Source organism: Protopterus annectens, chromosome 4.part1 (assembly GCF_019279795.1).
Source record: "Protopterus annectens isolate FY-2018-M chromosome 4.part1, PAN1.0, whole genome shotgun sequence".
NCBI classification, from domain to species: Eukaryota; Metazoa; Chordata; order Ceratodontiformes; family Protopteridae; genus Protopterus; species Protopterus annectens.
The window spans coordinates 588,834,196-588,858,324 of record NC_056734.1 but is presented as its reverse complement, the minus strand read 5'-3'; positions in this window follow the sequence as shown (position 1 = coordinate 588,858,324).

Genomic DNA, 24,129 nt, shown 5'->3' with positions numbered 1-24,129 from the left:
AAGAACTTTAATTTTGTTTCTGGTTTGTTCATGCATAGCATATTCAGTCAATTTGGTTCAACATACTGACAACTACCTATTTATTGACAATTTATAGTCATGTATCTTGCTGGTATCTTTAACACAATGCGCTGCAGTGAAAGGTTGTTTGGCTCTAAGGCACCACTTCTTTAATGTTAACAAAGACAAATAAGCACTCACACACACAGACACACTCACACACATAACACAAAATGTATGCATCTATATACATATATAGATAAATTTAATATATATGCACACACACACACACACACACACACACACACACACACACACACACACACACACACACACACACACACACACACACACACACACACACACTACTTATTTCCTACAGTTGACAGAAGAAACGAAAAGTGTACATTTTTCAGTGTTAAAAGAAGGACATTTTCAAACTTTAGCTGAATTCTAATCTGTAACACCACGCCAAAAAGTAGTACCCAACCACAGAATCCTCACTGATAAACTCCAATGCTGCATTCCCTAACATTACAGGGGCAGTAGAAGGACAGGTTTACAAGCATCGTGGCCCAGTGCCAGCATAAGCAAATGACTGCAGGTGACATTTCTGCACCTAACATTTACAAAGGATGTCCATTGATTTATAAGTTATTAAGTACACATCGAATTTATTTCAAGCATTTTAGCAAGTCTCTGTCTGATAGACAATAAATTTCAAATATGTTAGTGCTCATACATAACTGTGAATCATAAACATTAAACTCATCAATAGAAGAACACAGCTCACAATGTACATACAGCACACATTACCTACATTTTTAAAATCGTATGCATGGGAGTTAGGGGCTCCATTCCCCGCACCATTGTATCACTTTTTACTAAATATACTAATTCCAAGGTCAGATTATCTTGAAGAAAAGGAATATCTGCATTCATATTTTCATCACTTTTAATTTTTGAAATATTAACATTCCTGATACATACTATGCTTATTCTTCTCTGTAATTGAGTGAAAGTTAAATCATTTTCTTTATGTTTAGCTATCCATTAAGAAGTGTTTGAAGGAAAGCACTTCTAAGTAAACTTTTTACATTTATATATATATATATATATATATATATATATATATATATATATATATATATATATATAATTTTATGCAGTACAGAGCTTGTGTGTGTGTGTGTGTGTGTGTGTGTGTGGGGGGGGGGGGTGTTTGTGGACAGCATAAGCATGAAATTCAAAATCTCCTGTATGCGAGATTTTGAATTTCTCGCTTCTGAGTTTTCGTTGTTGTGTGGTTTAGACTTTAAAGCCTCAAAATACTGCATTTCGATAATTCAGTATTTCGAGGATATAAAGTGAATCCATATATATATATATATATATATATATATATATATATATATATTTATATGTTTCTCATACATGTACATTTTACATCTGCAAACATATTTTGAGTAGCTAAATAGATAGATGGATTAGACAGAGTAATATACATTTGTAGATGTCTGTAGCTATGTTTATGCCTTATGTTTGTATTCTTATAAGTTTTGAGGTGCAAGCTAATGTGAGTACATATTTCTGCATTCATATTTGCTTCAGTATGTGTATGTACATGAATGTGTGTGTGTCTGTGTGAAGGTATGTGTGAGTTTGTTTACCAGAAAAGAGAGCCTGTAATTGTGATTTGCAATATGCAAGGCATCTTATAATTTTATTAAAGCAGAGAAGCTTTGTTTGTATTTACTTTTTTTTTTTTCCTAGGTGGGTGGACTGTTCCTAGAACCATTTCAGACACAGCTTGGTTGTATGAGCACTGCCTTACAACATACAACAGAGATATTACAAAATTATTGTCTGAATTATATACTGAACATAGATATGAACAAATCATAAAGGTTTTAAAAAAATATCATCAGAATATGCACTAGCTAAGTATATACCACATACACATATGCATATATAGATATGTAAATAACTCAATTGATTTTACAGAGCTTTCATCACAGCATGCAAGCTGCAAAGTTTTTTGTAGCTATATCACAGTCTTAGATATACACAAGGGGATGTATGTCAATGTATAAAAAAGTCAACACATCAAAAGGTAACTGATTGAACAGAACTTGTCAATCAGCAGCCTATCGAAAATAAAACGAAAAAAGGAAGCCATTGTTTTTTGCAGGGGGGCACGTTACTACCCCTACCCCCTCCCGCTAATTATATATGGCAACACTGAGATTGTGCAACAACGAGGAAAGGTCAAATTCACCAATCCCCACTGTACTGTGATCTTGAATAGTAAAGAATCTGGTACGTTTGATCAGCTGATTTTCTATCAGCTGTATTAGCTTTTTTTCTGTTGTCTTTCAACACATTGTATTTAATTCTCCCATGTACATTTGTCTCCAAATAGTTGCAATGTGCAGAGGATTGCGCTGTTGCCTGAAGGTACTACTGTAGATGAATGTAAAACTGAGGTTTAAACATTTTCAGCAAATAAGTGAAGGAAAAACTGTGGGCCAGATACTTTAAATTCACTGAATAAATTAACGGACAGAGCAGCAGACCTAAGGAAGACTTCAGCATTCCACCTGCTGACACAGTTTCAGAAAGCACGTTGAAAGCACTCCACATACTTAGCTATTCAGTGTAGTATAGTTATCGATTCTGCGTATGCCCATCTGATTCCAAACCACATCTGGCATGCCCAATGCAACTTAAATGTGACAAACTGCAATGCCTAATCTGAAACCACAGCATATGCTATACAGCTGACAAGTAATAAAAGACAGTTCTAGGAATCCCGGCATATTTCATAAGAATACTGAATCAAAAGAAAAAAAATCTTCAACAAGGGTACAGTGATTCAAACCATAAATAAGACTGTGGCTGTGTGCCCTAGAAGGCAGTCAGTAAAGTCTGTGCAAGGATGCAACTAAACCAGCTGTCAGACCAGCAAATAATTGACAGATACCATCTAAACAGAAAACTGGTGCAAGCTGTCTACAACATGTGTGTCCCACACATGTCTATGCGTACCTGGTGAGGAAACCCCATCATTGTTGAAACCAAAGTGTCTCTCAAGCTGGCTGTATTTGTATCTGGGAAATTACAGAGAAACATGGGGGATGCTGTGGGAGTGTCAAGGACACTCTGGCAAAATTCCTGGCAGCAATGTGCAGCAATGTGGATGAGTACATCCACTTTCCATCCACATTCATGGAGTGGAGTACTGTGATGCACCAGTTTTACAGCACTGCAAACTTCCCCCATGTACTCAGTGCAATAGATTGCACACACATACATATCAAGACACCAGTACATCCTGATGCAGACTGGTACATAAACAGAAAGGGATGGCCATCCCTGTACTGTCAGGTTGTGTGTGCAGCAGAAGGCAGCATAAGAATCATCATGACAGCACATCCTGAAAGTGTCCATGATGCTGCCATTTGGAAGGAAAGTGGACTGAGGGCTACATTCCAGCAATGTGAAATAACTGAGGGACTGCTACTGGGTAAGTACAGGAACACAGCTAGGATGTAAACTAAGCATACCCCTCACAACAGTATCCATAATGACCACATTTGTGTTTACTCCCCACAACAGGTAACTGTGGTCATCCACATGAGCCATGGCTAATGACCCAGTACCATGAACCATTCAACCCTGCACAGGAAGCTTACAACAGTGTGCATGCAACAACCTGAAACACCACAGAGAATGTGTTTGCTGTACTAAGGTCTAGGTTCAGATGTCTGGACACATCCTATGTTGCACTGAAATGTATACCTGAGACAAGGCAGCACAGATGATAACAGTCTGCACCATGCTGCACAACATTCTGACTAGTGCGCATAGTGTTCTGCCAGCTGCAGGTGTGGGTAAACTACCCCAAGAATCTCAGATATCTGAATCCCACAGGTATCAGTGGAGGAGCATGAGAACATAGTGGGAAGAAAACACAACTGTAGGCAACATAGGGTGTGACCACAAATACAGGCCCAGGCAACATGGCAGCATCTGACTCACAACTTTGAGCCATAATAGGCCACACATACATGAGTACAGAAATTAAACATTGATGTTCAGGTGTTGCTTGACCACAGCAGCACAGATTGCATCTAATGGCAATTACCCACTAGATGTACACACTGAGCATCAGACATAACACCATAATCATAACCTATATCATTATGAAAATATGCAAATTTGTCACAACAGGGATCATCAACTAAGGTCAAAACTGATACAGGTGTGCATACAGATTCAGATTGATGATGGCACACAATAACAGACACATATCAATGCAACACATTCTTATTTCTCCACTTTAATTTGCTGTAAATGGGTAAACAATGCAGGACATAATGCAGAACTGTTAATATCACAAGTAAATTATATCACTGTACAGTATGGATAAAATAATGTAATAAATGGAGTCAGTTATGTTTATTAAAATGTTGGATTCACGTGGCATGAGTCATGTCAATGAACACACACAGATGACATTGATAGTGTCCTGCACAATAATCATCATCACCACAGGGTTAGAAAGATATTGCAGAATAGACACTGATGCCCGATGGGCAAGGTTGGTTTTGATGAGAGGGGGCCTGCCTCTCCCATGTGGCAATCAGCTAAGTATAGTCAGGGCAGGCAGAACATTACTTGTATTATGGCACTGTTGTAGTACTGCAGAGGCCAGGGATTCTATTGACTAGGCCACAGAAAACAACATTTAATTCTAATCAGCTAATGACACCATTACCTCACTGTGTCTATGCTCCTGTGCTTCATGCAGCACACCCAGCTGGTATGCAACAAAATCTGTGGGACGGGCAAGTGGACAGATGTCAGATCCTTGACATTGCTAGGAACATTCATTTGCCTGTAGGATTAGGCGGACACCCTCTGAAACCTGCCCATACACAACATCTGCATGCCTATGTTTACTGTGATGGCCAGTATCAATCTGCTGTGGCGAAATGCCAACATTAGCAGCAGTCTCAACTTGGGTCTGCTGTTCACTGACCTCATCTTGTCCACCATCTGATCTTCTCTTATTGTCAGAATGCCTGGACAAGATTCTCTCAACAACTGACACTACAGCCACATCCACATGACTGTCATTATCATGTCTGGGCTGTGTCACCATGTCACTGTGCTGTGTGCCAGGATCCATGCCACCATACTGAGACACATCAGATCCCACATTCTGCTCAGTGGATGGGCTAATAGTTGGTACAGATAGTTGATATGAAAAAAAGAAGAGACAGATGACACAAATCAGGAAAGCATGCTTACATCACATTCTGAATATCATTAAAGAGAGATGGTACAGCTATCTCACTGCAATGTTACAGATAATACTGACATACTATTAGGTCTTGTCTGTCTATGGGTCACGAAATATACATAACAGAGAGTTGACAACTAGGTTACACAATCAATATGCATGCCTTTTGCAACAAATAAAAATAAAACACACCTAACAAGTTCTCCTGGGAAGAGTCTATATTAAAATCGCAAAGAGGCGATACATCGAATGCCTCTTCAGTGACACACAAAGACCGAATGCACTAAACCACGAATGGTCAAAACAGCGATTTCTTTCCCTGGGAAGGAAATCACTAGCACCAAACACACACACACACACACACACACACACACACACACACACACACACACACACACACACACACACACACACACAATTTAAAACATAACTAAGTGTGGGAATTCTCCCCCACACTCCCCAAAGTGGGGGTCTGTGTCCCCCACACCCCACTAACTAAATATGCCAACTCTGAGATCGCACTACAGTGGGGTAAAGGGCAATGCTATGACTCAGGACAAGTGATTTTTTTTCCCTGGAAAGATGGTGTGGTAGAAGAGGGATGCAGTTCACCTATTGCAGGGGAAATTATTCATCACATCATTGTTAGTATGAACCATTTTAATAGGGTTAAAACTTACAGTAGGTTTTATATAGATGTACCACTTGTTTGTGTACTAGATGATGATGCTGTCTGTCCTGTGAATGGGCAGAAGGAAACAGTATTAATGGAAGGCAACAATAGGAGTTACAGCGATGACATGTATGATAGAGAGGTCATACCATACCACTGACAGACTCCCGCTGTTGTGAGTTTGTGTGTTGTACTGTGGATTGTGTAGTGGGAAAATAAAGAGAAAGACAACACAGTCATGTATGCAGGCAACATAATACTGACAGCATGACATATACAACACAGTAACAGGGGCTGCAGATACTCACATGACGTTGCACCTGTTGGTCAGATGTCCCTGTGTTAAAAAGCAGTGACATTCTCATGTATCACAGATATGCTGCACATTGATGCAAATTGTGAACCTGTTGTGGTAACATACCTGGTCTGTCTGTACTTGCACCTCCATGACTTGGGCCCCCACTGGATGCCTGCAGTATGTGCAATGTTGGGAAATATCAATATGACAGTAAACAGCAGTGCCATGACACGAGGCTTAGGAAATCACAGGTAGTGGTCACAGTAACACTCTATGGAGATACTCACCTACCCTTCCCTAGTGTTGTCCAGAAGTAGAAGAACCTGTGAATATAATGCAGAGAGCATTACTCGTGTTGGTTGCACTGTTCTGTCTGTACTGCAGTTGTATGAGTACATCATTACACTTACATTCATCATCATCACCCTGTGTGGATCTATGTGCATGGCTCACTTCTGCTGCTGTAAATCCAAAATCATAATACACAAATATAGATGCACAAGCAATGTGTGATGATTTAGTCTATAGTGATCCATGTCCTGCAAAGCAAGACATATATCTTTGGCTTGGAACCCTTGCTTGTATCCAACCTCTGGGTGTGTGTCACTTCCCTCTTACAGTATTCAGGAAGGTAACACATTTCATGATCTCTTTGGAGGGATCAATGGCAGCCAGGCATTAATCATATGCCTCAGTCTCTCATACCATCATAACCTGTTGGCTGCATGGAAGATCACGTCAGAGCAGTGTCATCAATAGGGCTCAAGGGATCTGTTGTGAACTCCAACCTCATTAATCATGTTGGTGATGTTGGCACACACTTCATTCCTCCTTACTGTATTCCCTACACATCCAAGGAGTCTACAGCCATACTGTCGCAAAGCATCTTATATTTCCTGTGGGGAGAAAGTGTCACCTCTAGGTCTGTTTGCCATCTGAAAGACAGTGATAGGCACATAATCATATCCCAGTTAGGGCCCAGTTATGCAGGTGATTATGTAGACAGCATATGTCATCATAAACAGTATGCATTCCTGTGCAATGAAAAAGTCTATGACACTGACTAATGTGACATATAAAAAGAAACAGAAATATCTGTATGACAGCTGTAAAATCAGCATAAATTGGGATATCTGTACTGTCTGCCTGTATGACTCAAGCCCTTTGCAATATACATCTATATGCTAAATAAAAGTCCAAAGACAACAGTCTACCTGCATTTTGCCTTCAGATGCTACTCAAATTGTCAAGTGAATAACTTACAGAAAGTGTCAGAAAACCTTAGTATCCATAAGCAAGCTGATGAGATTATGGATCCTTTTTATATTTAGTCAGTAGTTATAAGACTTGTGTTAAGAACCATCAATGAAGAAATATATGTAACAGCAAAAGGACATAGTACATATGGATACTGTTGGAATCCATAGGATTCCATACATACACCACAGAGTGTGTGGAGTTACCCATAAGACACATGGATGATTTGTAAATCCTTTATGTACTGCTCACTTTTGCTATGTAAATCTGTCTCTACAACTGCATATTAGAAATTAATGCATGTCCTCAATGCAAATTGCAGTACCTGTATGCTGGTAAGTAAGTTACAAGAATTTGTCTTAAAGCACACATTTTGAATAAGATAACTCTAAGCAGGTGCATTGCAGAATGAGTAATGTTAACAGAGGTAATAGTCTCCAAAACAGAAATATTAGCAGGTGGCAATTTACCTTATCAGCTACCTATGACTCAGCTATCACTGAAAGTGAGAGCATTTAATGTGCACCCATCTTTAAGTACCAGTTACAGAATAGATGGTGAATAAGGTTCATTAAAATTCCTGGTTTTGGAATCCCATTTGTGCACCTCCTGATAAATTCTTGAAATTTGTCATATTAACCAATAACTTGGCATAACTAGCAGGTGCACTGGGCAAGTACCCAATAGGCATTGATAAACGGTATCATGTGTTGCATGTGCCATTATCTTCCAGTGGTCTGATAACATGACATAATCACCACTTTTAAATATTGATTCTGATATATTTACAGATCAGACCATTGCTACCTGTGAACTGAGAGGGACCTCTGAGCATTTTTCTATTTTTCCATTTCATTCAGTTTCCATTGGAGTATTGAGATGTTGAGATGGCTACTACCAGAAGGGTGTTAGGTGTCTGGGCACCCAGTTGGACTGAGGGGGAGACCAGACAAATGCTGACCATCTGTGCTGGAGTGAAGCATTGGATGAGAACCAGGCCAAGGAACTTTGCGATAATCGATGTCTGGAACCAGATTGTGAGGGGAGCACCAATGACATATGGGGATCTACCAGACTAGAATGCAGAGTTAGCACCACTATAATGACCTACATCACAGTGATGCAGAGAAACTTCATTAAATGGCCACTGAGTTGCACAGACAGCCTGTGGATCCCTACAGTAAGTGTCACAATCCTACGTATACCTTAACATTCCTATGGAATTTAGAGATAAAGCTGTTTCCCAAATTTGTCATATACATGGACTTTATAACCTTTAAGTTGCTGTTCTAGCAATTAGTTCTCAATAATTAAGAAGACATAGTGACTGCTCTACAGATAAGTATTTGTTCTCTTTCCATGCTGTTAAATTATTTAATAATGTTTATAATATACATAATTTGGAACTTTCTAGATCTACTTCCATTTTCCAACATATTATGACATCTTTCCACACATCCACTGTACTCATGCATCACTGATGCCTATAGCGCCTAGACTGCTGATGACTACACATTTCATAGTTATTTGCTGTAGTGCAACAGTATCACAGATTGTAGGTGCATATATCTGAAAACTAACTCATAAACAACTTATTTACTTCCTTCCTCTTAATAAAGTGGTCATTTTTACTAGAGTCCCATTTGTTTAAGTTAAGAAGAATGCCTGTCTGACTTGATTACACGTATGTTTACAGTTATGTGTAGATACCTGTTGTTTCCTTAGACTAGAATGGCCAATAAGTGTCAGAAGTTTCTGTATCCATCCATTATCCACAGGAATATGGATTAACACAAGCAGTTCCTGTTTGTTAAGGAAAATCTGTGTGCTGCCTGTTAGCTTGGCCTGCAAGGAAACTGCTAGCATACCTATATTTTGGCATGTTGTTGGTTCAACTCCACATAAGAGAAACATATCTTTAAATTGTTGTCTTGTTTCTTTCACACATGTTTGAATATTCTTCTCTACACAAATGTTTGTTCTGTGCATGGTTACAAATTAACTTGGTCACTCGTTAAATACCTTTGAATATGGTTGTAATCCATAATGGTCTGTTAAGAGCAGGTCTTTAAGTGCAAGGTTAGTAAAGTTTGCTACAGACTCTTATCTATCTGACAATGTTTTATACTATATGGTATTATTTTCCAAAGTGTTACCAAGTCTTGTGTTGTCATTCATCATTAAATTTACCTCAACAGCCACCTCATTCTAATCTTTTGAGGGAGTCAAATGGTCAGAGTTACAGCTGAAATGCAGAACAATGAGATACAGTGATATATGTATTTTACTTTGTGATGTGTATTTTGCCAAGGAATATCTGTAATTGTTGTCCTCCCACATATCTTATTGTGTCCCTGATCTACAGCACCTTTTATGTCTGTGCTACCAGATGCTGTGTGATACATGACTCTGTCTCACTGTCTGAGAAATGAATGTTTTCCATGCTGTTAATCATTGTGATCACAGTGCTGACATGAATTTATTATTGCTAAGTATTTACCTACATGCCCAGCAGGTGTTCCTTTTTTGAAGTTCTAAGCCATTATCCCCATTAGTAGTCCAGCCCCCATTTAGTTGATATCATAATCCAAGTCTTTTCACTGCATTCACAACACCTTATATTAACTAGGCAGATAGATCCATGTTAAAGCTGCTTGTTTAAATATCATGTCCTCTCATCTGTGTTTAAAGATGTAAAAGCCCATGAGTAATTTATCAAAAGATGGATGTTGATTATCTGATGTTCTTCAGATGGAAACATTGTAGAACCTGACCTGAGCAGTGTATATCCCTGTTATTTGCGGACTACAGCATTCATAGATACTGTTTTCTTTTATCAGGCAATGAAGACCGGACCCAGAATAGAGCCCTGTGCATCAAGTAGATGCACAGGCTTGCGGAGCAGCAGAAGGAGAGGCATGTTGATTATTGTTTTCTGTTTAGTTAAATGAAATGCATCTGATCCTTGTTACAGGCCTGCATTTTTTTTTGCATTAGCATGTATATTGTGTAGAATGCCTGAATACCCATCATACAGCAATAAGGTAAGTGCAATAATCATAATATACCTGTGCTTAACAGACTGATTCAAACCAAAATATGTTGAAATATAATTTAGCATCAAGCCATGTTTTCTATAAATCTTGAAATGTAAGCCACAATTTAAATGACAGTCAGATTTGTGTATCTGTCACACATGATGTGAGGTGGATGTTTTACATACAAGTTTCTAATGTTTTGATTGCTGCTTCTAATGTATGTGCTGGTACACTTTTATGCATAGATGTGATTCCTAGTGTTGTGCATAGCCTGCCTATTCACAGACTAGATGGATGCCTTCTGTGTCATTGTTCACACTGCTGTTTGCAGATTGTGGCATTCCCTTTAGTTCATCATTAGTATTGCCTACAGCACATTGGGTGGTTTTGTTACAACATGTTTGTATGTTTGTGGGGATCTAGGACTTTTGATCGAAAGATCAAAAGTCAGAATCCATAATTACCGAACACACTTTAACGAAAGCACTTTCACCAAAAAAGCGCTTTTGTTAAAGTATGTTTAAAAAAAAAAATAAATCTACTGCTATGCAGGGGGGCAAGCCCCCCCTGTGCTCCCACTCCCCCCTGCTTTGATATTCTCACTCCAAGTTCGCACTACAGTGGGGAAAAGGGAATTTTCCCTTAGCCTCACCGTAGTATGACCGGCACAACAAGCATACTTATCCGAAAGTGCTGCTTAGGTGAACAGCACTTTCGGTTAAGTATGCTCGCCGACTAATATTTCTATGGAAAGTGCAGTTGGGGATCTGTACGGATCCTGTTTGTGGATACTCGTGCAGACAAACATTTCTTTGCAACATTTAATAATCAACAAGCATCATCAGGATGTTTGCATTTTGCCAGCTACTGATTGCTACTAATTGTAAGTATGCCATGCATACAGTTGTACATACACACTACTGTTACTACAGCATATAGTAGATTCTCAAGTGTCACAGGCTGTGATGATTGAGCATTATACATTGATATGGGTTCAGCCAATTACCATGCTGCCTGTCTCAGATGTTGTCATATGGCTTGCCTAGTTTCCACAATACTGCCATGTAATACTTGCCTTCATTTTAACAATGTCACTTGGTGCCTTCTTATGACTCATTACATGCTGAGACTACAATTTACATTCACTCACAGACGTATCTGCTCAGAGCAGACATGCATGGGGAAAAGGAAGGGAATAATGACAGACACTCAGATGAACAGTTTACTGAGGCAGACACAATTATTAAACAGGGCAGGTTCCAATAATACGTTATCTTGACATCTACAAGCTTTTAGTTTGTCACTTTTCAGTTATGTTGATGTGGCATGAGGCAGTCCCATTCATGCTTCTGTTCAAATGCCAGGGTAAGTTACATATATTGGCTTTTTGTATGCATGTCATGCACTCATGCTGGCCAGTGTTAAAATGTTCAGGTGATGTCATGATTCCCACTGGTACGCTGTGTTACGAATGCCATTGCACAGCCTTGATTGAACTGCTCACATTAGTGATGGATACATTTTCCCTGACATGTTCTGTTATCGCTCCTTTCCATAACTATAGATAAAGTGACATAGGGAAGGTGTTATGTGCCTTAGGAGCCATTCACTAACAGCAATTGTGCTTACTGTAATTGTGCTACTTGATAATGTTTGCACCATTTCAAACTGAGCTGTGTTTTAAATAAGAACTCCAATGTAAGCAACTACACCTTCAATTTCAATATTTACACAACTCACAAGTGGATGGGAGTTTAATTAAGAATGTTAGATTGAAAATGCACACATCAGTTTCATTTTAAAGTCAGCAATGATCTTCATGGAATGTTCAGTGTGATAGACATTTGCTTTTTATTTCTGTTGTGTTTTGTGATTCATCTTGACAGATCACAGGGCCTGTTCATGATTGCCAATCAGACAGAGATAATGGGCCCATTTTAGGCCACTGACAGTGTCCTCAGATGATGACAATGATGACAAGGAAGCTGAACCCACACCTGCCCATGCCATCATGCCTGCTGTACTCCAGAGAACAGGATGCCAGGACCAGAAAAGTGACTATTATTGGGATGATATCGATGTGTTTTGAACACAGATGGGAGACATGATGAGGAGCTGCTTTCAGGATATGGCACTGGCTATGAATGACTCATTCAGGGAGATAGCCAATTAGGTCATTCATGAGACTCATCCTCATCAGCCTGGTCCCTCCAGTGTATAAGTATTGTCTGTGTGCTTTAATTGTGTTATGCTGCCAATATGGTGATTACCATATAATTCACTGGACTGTATATACCCTGCTGCACATGTTTATCATCCAGCTGCCATGCTTATGTGTTATCATCATGTGACTTTTAATTATGCTTCAATGTGTGCATGAGACACAATAAGACATTGCACTTTTCAACAACATTAAGCTGTCCATTCATTGTGGCAGTTAACCTGCAGCTAGTGCTGCAAGAATTAGCCCAGAGAGAAACTTACAGGCAAACGATGGTGTCCATAGTTCAGCACTTCCACTGTGGTATGGTACGGATTTGTGTATTGCCATATCATGCATATGCAACTGAAGGAAATGTCATTTCTCATTTGTTTTGGATGACAGTTGCCATGCTGTCCCACTGGCATGATGAATAATTTATTCTGTAACAGTACATTATGCCATGTTTGCTAATGTTACATTTCCATGTTCATTAACTATTCACATAAGTTCACACATTACATCAATAGGTGTACACAGTTCTTGATGATTGTACATGTCTGTGCACATAACTGGATCCATACTGACACAGTTGTACTTTTTACATATGAGCATTCATTGAGTTATTACTTATGTGCTGTAATGATGCCCACAGGCATGTACTCTGCTTAGTAATGAGGAGGGTGTACAACATACAAGTTCATGTAGTAGCCAAAGAAAAGATAGTGGGTTTTTATACTTTCTAGGTAGCTACAGAAATATTGATATTTCCCTTTTTTAAGTTAGAAAATAGTATAGTCTTTCCAGCTGGAAAACATCTGGAGCTATACATTTGAAATGATGCACTGTATTCTATGGTTGGCCAGAGAAGAGAAGACTAGAGGAGGATTATGACTTCTTAGATCTGAAGGGTATGCCCTTCATAATTAATTGGACAAAAGAGAACTATTCCCTAACAATAACTGATATATGATGATTGAAGGATAGTTAATTGTCAATGATGGCATCTAGATCTCTAGTGATTGTGTTTGTCTTAAGCAGGGTCCTGTTTACATGGCACCCAGTAGGACACTTGTTTCTCAAAAGCAACCATATTTTTTGACATTATGCTTAAGGCTATGGTTAGTACACCAAATATTGGTTCTGGCAACTCTCTCTTGGAGATTCAATAACAGCACACAATTTACAGTCATTGACAAACATGGTTAGCAATATACCTTAGACAACTGCCATCATATCAAGGGAGTACATACTGAAGAACAGGTGACCAAGGACAAAGCAATGTGGCTCACCAACAGTGGCATGTTTTAGGTGAGAAGGTATCACCAGCTCTTACTGTCTGGGTTTAATCAGAGAGCCAGTTTGCATCCCAGTAGGTGACACAGAGTTTTCTATTTACACTACTGAGTTTGTCAATAAGGCCACTATTGGAAATGTTATCAAAGTTTCTTGAAAGTTCCTGTTCAGTTCAGATAAGCAGTATGGACAAAATTCCCTTTATTGATGGCACTTACTTCAGTTTCAGAGAAATTAACCACATTAAGGAAAGATAATATACTTTTCTACAAAACAATTTGATTAGGTTGAGAGTTTGGGCAGTCAAGGCAGAGCAATTGAAAAAGCTCAACCTGAAGTAGATGAAGCAGGTGGTAGGATATGCACTGGGGGACAGATGAAGAAATAAGGACATCAGAGCAAAAGCCAATGTAGCACAAGTTATAGAGAAGGTCAAGGAGAAGAGACACATGAGCAGGAAAGTGTAGGATAGTTTATTGATTTAGGAGAAACATGACGAAAGCAAGAGGAAATAAAGATGTTCGACCAAGATATGAATGTACAGTATGAAAGAAGACATGCAACAAGCAGGCATAATCACCAAAGAGGTAGGAGAGTGGTACTGAATCAAGACAGGAGCAATAGTTGACACTGATCCCATGTAGAAAATGGGAGAAAGGGGGCCGAGGATGATGATAATCGGGGTTTGTAGTTCACCTATTTCATTCTTTATGAAATTAACCAAGATATGTTCCATGATTTTACAGAAGATGTGATGCTTGTGACGATAACGGAACAAAAGTTGCCTGGCCAGTGGTGCAGCTGCTCTTTGCTGAGTAGCACCATGATAGCCATTTTCAAGATGTCAGGGACATACTCAGTGAAGAGACTAAGGCTGAAAAGGTTTAGGATGGATTCAGCAATGCTATAGACTGCACTGACTAGGAGGCAGCATGGTATATTGTCTGGGACCACAGAGCTGCTGGTTTTAATTTTTGATCAGATTTCAATGATTGAATTCCTAGTGATTCTGGGAGAAGGATAGTTTAGTGATTCAATGTGGGAAATTGAGATTGAGTGGAAAGGATGAAGCTGTAATTAAATTTGTCAGCTAGGATGAGGCTATGGTTTAAGGATCAAAACAGGTATAACTGCTTACCTGCAGCTTGGTGTGGTATTTAGCGTTACTTCTGATACTTCTGATGTAGTTTTAAAAATCCCCAAGATTATTGTTGGAGTAGGTGGCTATTTTCCATTGATTTCCTGTCTTAGTCTTCCTAATAGTATCTTTGAGTTATTTGCAAATACGCCTAAGTCCCTTCTTATGGTGGAAGGTAGAAAATCTTTATATGGAGTAAGTATTTTTTTCCTTTTGTTATATAGCTTATTTGTCTGGGATTTCCATCATAGGGATTTAGTTTTGAATTTCCTGTTATATTTATGGCAGATGGGGATGGAATTCTGTATATACTGGATTAGATGACTTTACAAGTTAGTGGTTTAAGGACATTAGTAAATGGGTCAGCAGAGCAGAGAGTGTTTTTGAATTTCCTTAGACCCACAGACACAGACTTTACATTAACTTTAGAGTAATCTCTGAATATGACAGAGCTATTTGGCAGAATGGTACTAGTCTGGAGGGAGTGGATGACTGTCAAAATCAGTTATAAAGGAATGTCTTTATTGGCTGGGAACAAATACAGATATTTTTACGGGCAAGGTTAAGTATGAAGTCACCACTTGTTAGAACTTGGGCTGTCTGATATAGGAAGTTAGTCTTAATAAATCCCAGAGACATAGCTTTATCAACTATTACCCAGTGTCATTACAAGTCAATGCAATATTTATCTGCCTGGGAGCATGTGGCAGACAAACCACATTGCTTTACCAGAGATGGTCTGCTCCTGTACTCCCTAGGTTTTTGAATATTGTCTAAAACTTGTCCACACCCATAGTGGCTTTTTTAGGCAGTGCCAACATAATAAACATACCAACATAGATAAATGAACTCAGAATAATCTAAAGGTACTACTGCTCAGTGCTAGAAATCTAAATAGGAAACTTCAGTCCCAGCAACCCCTTCTCCTTCTGGAGAATGTAGACATCTGTGCAGTTACCAAGACTTGGTTTACAGCAGCACAGAGCACTCCAGCAGTGCAAGACTATAATGCCCTCTGCACATTTAGAGCAACTGCTGTACAGGTAGGGCATAAAGGTGGGGGATTCTCAATTTACATCAGACATGAACACACAAAGGCTGGTTAAACAGGAAGCCCATGTCAAGTAGCAAGCAACTAATCAAGTCCACCAAGGTCAAATATGAGTTAAGAATATTCTCCCAAGCTAAGGAAGGATAAACAGAAGGCTTTCTTCAGTTATGTTTGCAACCTTAAAGCCTAGAGCCAACAATGTGCTGAACGTACAATGAATGGGACTACTTATGTGCCAAAGGATAAAGGAAATCAGCTGGCAAATTTTACCACTCACATCACCACAGTCCCCCCGCCCCAGGAAATACCACCACCATTTCTCAACAACTATCATTAAGGAGCAGATCCTCAATGCGTTCTCTTAGGCCAAGAACACTGCTGCAGTGGGCCCTGATAATATCTCAGGATGCTTCCTGAATAGCATGAAACATGACCTGCCAGGACTAATAGAATCTCATTTTATTCCCTAGCCTCAAGACAGGCTTCATGCCTAATGAATGAATGACTGCTTTTAAAAGGCATTGTGCATTTAAGAGCATTCAGGATCAGCCTATAGCAGCCCCTTTCAACACTTTCTGCCCAGGGCAGTTACCATTTTTGCTCTGCCCTATCTATGCTGAACCCTACCCACTTCAGTTTGGACAAAGGCAGGTCATGCCTACTACTTCTTCAAGAAGGTCACTAAAACTATGTTTAAGAGCAAAACAATGTGCACTACCTACTTTGACTTAGCCAAGGCATTTGACACAAAATCTCACTCAGGCATTGTTGATAAACTTACAAAATTAGGCATAAACACATATGTCACCTGGTGGATAGTTAGCTGGCTCACTGATAGAACCCAAGAAGTTAGGGTAGGGGAATCCACCTTCCCAAAGAGATCAGTCATTAGCAGAGTCCCACAGTGATCGGTGCTGGATCCTGTCCTTTTTGGCATATAATTCTCTAAAGTCAAAGCAAACATCAAGGACCTCTGATGACCAAGTCTGTAGATATCTGCAAACTAGGATTGGTCACTGAATCCCCTAAAGACCAGATATCCTACAATATAGTCAGATGCAGTCAAACAACTGGTGCCAGAGCCATGGACTCAAACTCTTTCTGAAAAAATCCATAACGGTATCCTTTGGAAAGTAGGCCACTTCTGTAAATTACCACTTTGATAATTACCCCTAAAAGTAGACTAAGAGGGACAGGGATCTGAGAACCCCATGTCGACAGTAACCTGAACTTTGAGCACCATGTGTGTACTGTGGTGAAAAAATCATCCAAGTCCAAAGAGGTCATTGTTCCACTGTGCTCAGCTCTCATCAGACCAGTCATTGAGTACAACGCACCTTTCAGCAGGTACCTGACCAGACACTTCAAACAGCTTGAGAGACAACAGCGATTCCTCACAAAAAGAATGCAGGGAGTGAACTACAAGTCCTATGTGAATGCCTCAAATCCCCATCCCTGTATCCAGCGATCTATGCCTAGCCTACAAGGCATCCTCTGATCCTACACTGATAGAGTTATTGCACATCTGCAAAACAAATAGCTTTAGAAATACCCATCCTAAGGACCTTAACCTCACTTAACCTCATTTGTGACATAAACAGGATGTGTTGGAGGGACAAGTATGTGTGTCAAAGACTAAGGATAAGCCATACGTGACATGGGAAAGGCTATAGTTAAGAAGAATCAGGAGTGGTATGGTTGTACCAGACTAGTATGCATGCTGGAGAGCCTCCCAACTTAAAATGTGGACTGACATTTTGCAAAGGATCAGCCTAGTTTTTTTTTTTAGCTGGATAATTATTGACTGCGGTTGACTTTAGCAATTCCCATCTGGCCAATTTATCTAGATCCTAAGATCCTACAAAATGGTTAGAAGGGAAAGAGGCAGTTTTGAGTATGTGGCATGAAATAAAATTGACTTTTAAATGGTTGATAAATAAAAGGAAGAAGCAACTTAAAATCTGAATAGAATCTGTGATTTTCAGGGCAAGATCCAAGAGGCAGGGAGAAGCAGAAGGAGATTAAACTATAATGAGTGGTTCAGGAAGATCTGGAACAAGACCAAAACTTAATGACATGAGATACATTTAGACCATCCTTACGGCTGAAAATGGGAGATTATACTAGATAAGGGGACTAAGGATTTATTCCATGTTATAAAGGGGGAAAACTATCCCTGGTAGAGCTACCATTAATGGGGGAAATATTAAAGCAGTCAGAATACGATGGGTATAGCATGAAAAGACTGATTTCAAAAGTGTAAGGAGCAATTGAGGAGACAAGATTTCAAGTAAAGCCAAAGCTAGAGAAGGACTGGGGGAGGAAATCAAGTTATCAATTATGGGAGGTTCAGTGTAGGGGGGGGGTATGCAAGGGCCTTAAAATGGTGAAAATTATAACAGTTCAAACAGTTGCATGTCATGGACATTCAGAAGCCAAAGTCATGGATATTCTGCAGACACCTTAATGGTCATGGACATCAGCTGGGTGTAATAACCCTGTATTTCTAAAGTATAGCCAAACAGTCCACTTATGCTGTGCTGACAAGGTCATAAGAAGGCTGAAATATGCATGTCCAAAGCTAGTGAGGTTTGGCTTTATTGTCTTGATTGTACCCACAAAGATGTAAAAAGAAAAAGTAAAAAGTCATGGACATTCAGAAGCCATATAGCTGAAACATTTTATGTCCTTAAGGGGTCATTTACATATATGCCATGGGCATCTGTTACAGGAGGTTTATTGTATCACACAGTGAAAATTCTAGCTTGACTATTTTCTCTTGTAGTTTTTACATTTACACTCCTCTGAGATTAAGGAAGATGTTCCCAAACATTTCAGAAGAACACTGGAAGTGTGACATGATGGAACTAGAACAATGGTTGCATATGTTCAGGTCCTGCTCAGAACTGAAGGAGTTTAAGAGTACACTACAAAAACTGTTGGATCAGATCTATCCAGAGACAATAAACTCGCAGCGGTTATTTTCTAGAAATTGCACTGCAGGCAATGTGAGGGACACAAGAAAAAGATCTGTTAATGACAATGGCTGTTAGTAATAAGTTAATCACAAGGAGATGGAAGAAAGGAGAGGCACAATGTATTTTAGATCTTACAGGCATGATTCAAGAGGTAGTAAGTAGATAAGGAAAGAGTGAGAACTGCCAAAGGTATTAGGCTAACTGGGATAAGTGGCTAATGTACACACTGAAAACACATGGATAAAGAACTAGGATACCCGCTACACTGAAAGGGAAATGAGCAAGCATTCCCATACACCTTAGCAGGATCATGCTCTGTTCATAGATGAACAGATAGCACCATTTTGAAAATACATTATAATTTTAAACTTTAATGAATGTAAAAGAAATTTAAATTTGCCCAACAGTTTTTATTGTCGTTGTTTAGAAATGTGTTGAAAGTAAATTTACATTCTCTGGGAAGAAAGAATAAAGAAATGCTCAGTGTTTTGGTTGTACCTCAGAGACACAGCCAATGGAATGGGTATGCACAAGTAACTTTATATTATTTAAGTTCTGTGTTATCGTAATAAACACTGGTCTGGATTCCAAAAGATTCATGCAATTTAGCGGAATGCATTGAGTTCAGAGTAAGATTTACAGGAAAGCTGGTAATATGCAAAGTTATCTCAGTTGAAATTGTATCTGAGGACAATGTAGCCACAGCAGGAAAGCAATAATGTCAGTGCAATGACAGCCATAACCTGAAACCATATGCCGAAGAGTAGATAAGTGCCCATTATTAAGACATGTTTGTAAGAGGGTTGCAGGACAAAACAGCAAACGTTCATATGAGCGAACACTTTTTCAGGCTGCGAATAACAGTGAGCACTCTCATATGAGCTAACATAATTTTTAATGGAGTTTTTGACAGTAGACTTTTACATGGGACTGTGGTGCAGTGAGGTAAGGGAATCTGCCCTTATGCCACTGTTGTGAGATCTCCAATTGTTATGTATAATTATCAGGGTGTGTGGGAGGTGCAGAGGGTTGTTCCCCTACAAAAAAGTATTACTTTTTGGGTTGTTTTTGATAATTTTAGATTCAATCTAAAATGATGTTTTTTTCATTGTTTGCTGTTGCGAGTGTTCTATGATTAATGACACTCATACAAGAGGACCGAACTTTCGTTTCCTTGTTATGACATAATAAACTCACAGAATATCAAGCAGCATCACATTTTCTCTGTTCTACTACAAATGTCCACAATATAATACAGATTCTGTTGTAAAATGCAATGGAAGAATTAAATAGTACTACTTATATATATATTTGCAAAAACTGTTGGAATCTGCAAAATAGTACTTAAAAAGATTAATTACAGTGAATTGGGATACACAGCCATATTACCAACACTAACTGTAGTACTAACATGGTTAGCAGTTTACATAAAGGACAGGTGAGGTACACAGACAACACACATATGGACCATATGACATGGGTCAGAAAGGTAACGAACAGGGTTGAGATGCATACCAGCCATTGTACACCATAATAATACTTTTACATACCATTGCACAAAGCAGTGCTGGGATGTTTCAAACTGTGTGACAGTCATACAAATATTTCCATGGCTGACCGTCGGCATGTGACAAGAACCACTAACAGGGGAGTGCCAACATTGCAATACACCATAATGAACAGCATCATCCAGCAGGCTGTCAGCAGTGCAAATGTCACCCAATGAACAGTAATGATGAAGTGGAGAAGCAATGAAGCAGCAGTCAGTTTTGAACCCCCAACCCTGTAGGCAAAAGGCAGAGATAACATAAAATATAAATCAGTCACACTGTAATAACAAACCAAAACACTAACAGATAACATCAATGTGTATGACAATGCACCATTATCAGCATGTGTTCAGTATGGAAATGCCAATTCATGGAAGTTGTACATATGTTGAACATTACCCCATCTGCATTTGTGCTGTCACAATGAGCAATATATTCAGCCTTTGCACAATACACAGTTTTCTATTTTTGTCTGTCAGATTTATAAGAACCCCATATGTGCTAGGCAGCTATGTCAGCATTAATGCAGTCATCAAAGTGAAAGAATAGGTCAGACAACATCAGAGTCAGAGGAGAGAAGATTTGACATGATGTTATACCACTGACAGCATACTATCTAGTAACAGCACTGCTGTGTTAGACACCCTATCAGTACTACCATGCATAGTGTATGTTCAGCAAAACAGAGCAATTAGAAATCATGCAACATGTCAAGACAACACCTACAGTGGCTTTCACACAAACATACTCACAAAAAGTAATAGATATGGTTTTAATTCACAAGCCAATGAATGGTATGTTCAGAGATATAAGTACATAACCCATACACAGTAAAGGTAACTACCAAGGGATGACAATATTACTGAACAATGTCTGCTACAGCATGCAATTTCTGTACAGACAGATCTCTGATGTTTACTGTACAAGCACAATTATGTGTGTATATGATTACTGTGATGTAATGCTAAAACAGTATTGGCCCATATGGAAAAGTAAAACAATCATATGGGAGGCTGTCAACTTTTACAGATCACAAGCCTGAACCAAGGACATGTGCAGTACTGATGTCCACAAAATGATCAGATGGCTGTAATCTTTGAAAATATATATTTTACTACTGACCAGCTGAACCTTCCAAAAATGTTAGACTCCCTATACTCTGAAAACATTGTCTGAAACATCTGGTGGTGAAGCAGGACTACTACTGGAGTAATGTGTGCATTTTCATAAATGTCAGTATGCCGCATGTCTTTATAACACAAAGGACCACTGCACAAAGAAATCAAACAATATCATAACCAATATATGAAACTGATCTGTCCAGGTTGTGAGAAATACAGTAGGATCAATTGCTCAATCCATTGACAGAGACTTGAATGAGATAATCCAGATGATAAATTGCAGTGTGAATAATACAATACCATAGAATAATATATGAGTAACATGTAAAACATGTTGAAAACTCCACCTGGGATATGTGCAGTGAAGGTAATCTCTACATTAAAAACCTGATTGGGAGTATAGCAATGGTTATGCAAAGTAGTTAAACACTGCACTGTGGGTAAAATACATCTTGAAATCACAGCAAGAGTGGACTGCATGGATCACAGCTTTACACATTGCCCTCCCACTATACAATATTACCATGTGCAGATATGTGTCTCGTTTTCCCATGTAACTATCACTCAACACATGCAATTTATATAGGCATATATGTGTGCCATCATGAAACAGCACATGCCCCTGTCAGACATCATTGGGCAGGTACAAGTACTACTACACACATCAAAGTACATCTTGATATAATAATGTGAAAAAAACATGTGCAACGCTGCCACATTGCAACACAAGTACAGTTGCATGTACAGCTTTTTGTAAGAATAGCAAAATCAACCACGACATAGTGGTATAACTCTGCTAACACCACTAATATGGTGAAACAACAGACACCCATCCAGCAACCGAACAGGCATGACATGCTCACCATGAAATTAAATGAGCACTACTACTGTACATACAAGCTGTTCATGGTAAGTTGATAAACAAGCAAGAACACTGAGAGGTGTAGCTTATGCTGTCAGCAGCAGGTATATAGCCAAAAAACACATAACTTATAGGACATATAAACACAGCTTCATTTAAAGGAGAATTACAACAATAATGACTATCATTTAGGTTGTGTCAGCAAACTTAAGACTACCTTACAATAGATAGTTTCAAATGTAGTAGCACAGTAAAACCTGGAAGGTTAAGGTTAATCATGAGATCAGCACGTGTGGTGCATAAAACGTAATGCAGTCTGCATAAGGAGTGCTACATGGAAGTACTGAAAGGCCATTGATAATAAAATACTGAAAGGCCATTGATAATGAAGTAATAACAATGGAAACACAAATAGCCACATGGAAGCCATACATCTCTCTTGTCTCTTCTTCTCCCGTCCCTGCATTCTCTCAATGCACATAACTTGGTTACAGCCTCTATCCTCAGCACCTGTTAGAATATACCAAGAGTTGAAAATATTACACAATTGCAATGCCTTTGTCAGTTATATAGCACATAATGGAAAATAATATCAGTGCATAAAATATTGTCACATTATATACTAAAGCACAATATAATATTGCTGCAAAATTTACCACATAGCGGTATTTAACCATGGTAGTGTAAACTTCTTTCACACATCAGGACAACAGTTGGGAGGAAGCAAATTTCAAACTTACACAGTAATTTTAATTCTACACAAGAATCAAATACAATATCTACTTAGCCACATCCTCTACCTTATAAGCAGACAGAAAGAGAGAGACAGAGAGAGAGAGAGAGAGAGAGAGAGAGAGATCATGTATGGTAAACACGTCTGAGCTGAGATTAACAGCTAAACCATGATATATTGTCACAAGTAATTATTTGTACCCAATGAATGTTCAATACTGAAAGCAAGGCAGGTACAATGTAATGCAGTTCTGATGTATAATATGAAAAATTATATTGTCACCATTATGTTTATGGGATTGTATAACATAATAAATGTAATGGTGTATGGACATCATTAAGGATATGTAGAAAAAATGAGGATAGGGAGTGCACCACAAGCTGATACTCAAAGTTCAATGAATAAATCCAAAAAAATCGCTGGTAGAATGAACTCTTCTTTATTGTAGACAACAATAACTGCAGCAGAGTAGTAGTAAGCGCTTTCGCGTTGACACCCAACGCTTCATCAGACATAAAAAGCTGCTGAAAACAATCTCATTTAAACATCTAATAGCATGATGTCATAATTGATTTAAGGAAACAGTTGAGTCCCAAAAATATTTAAAATTGCAGCTGAATAAAAAC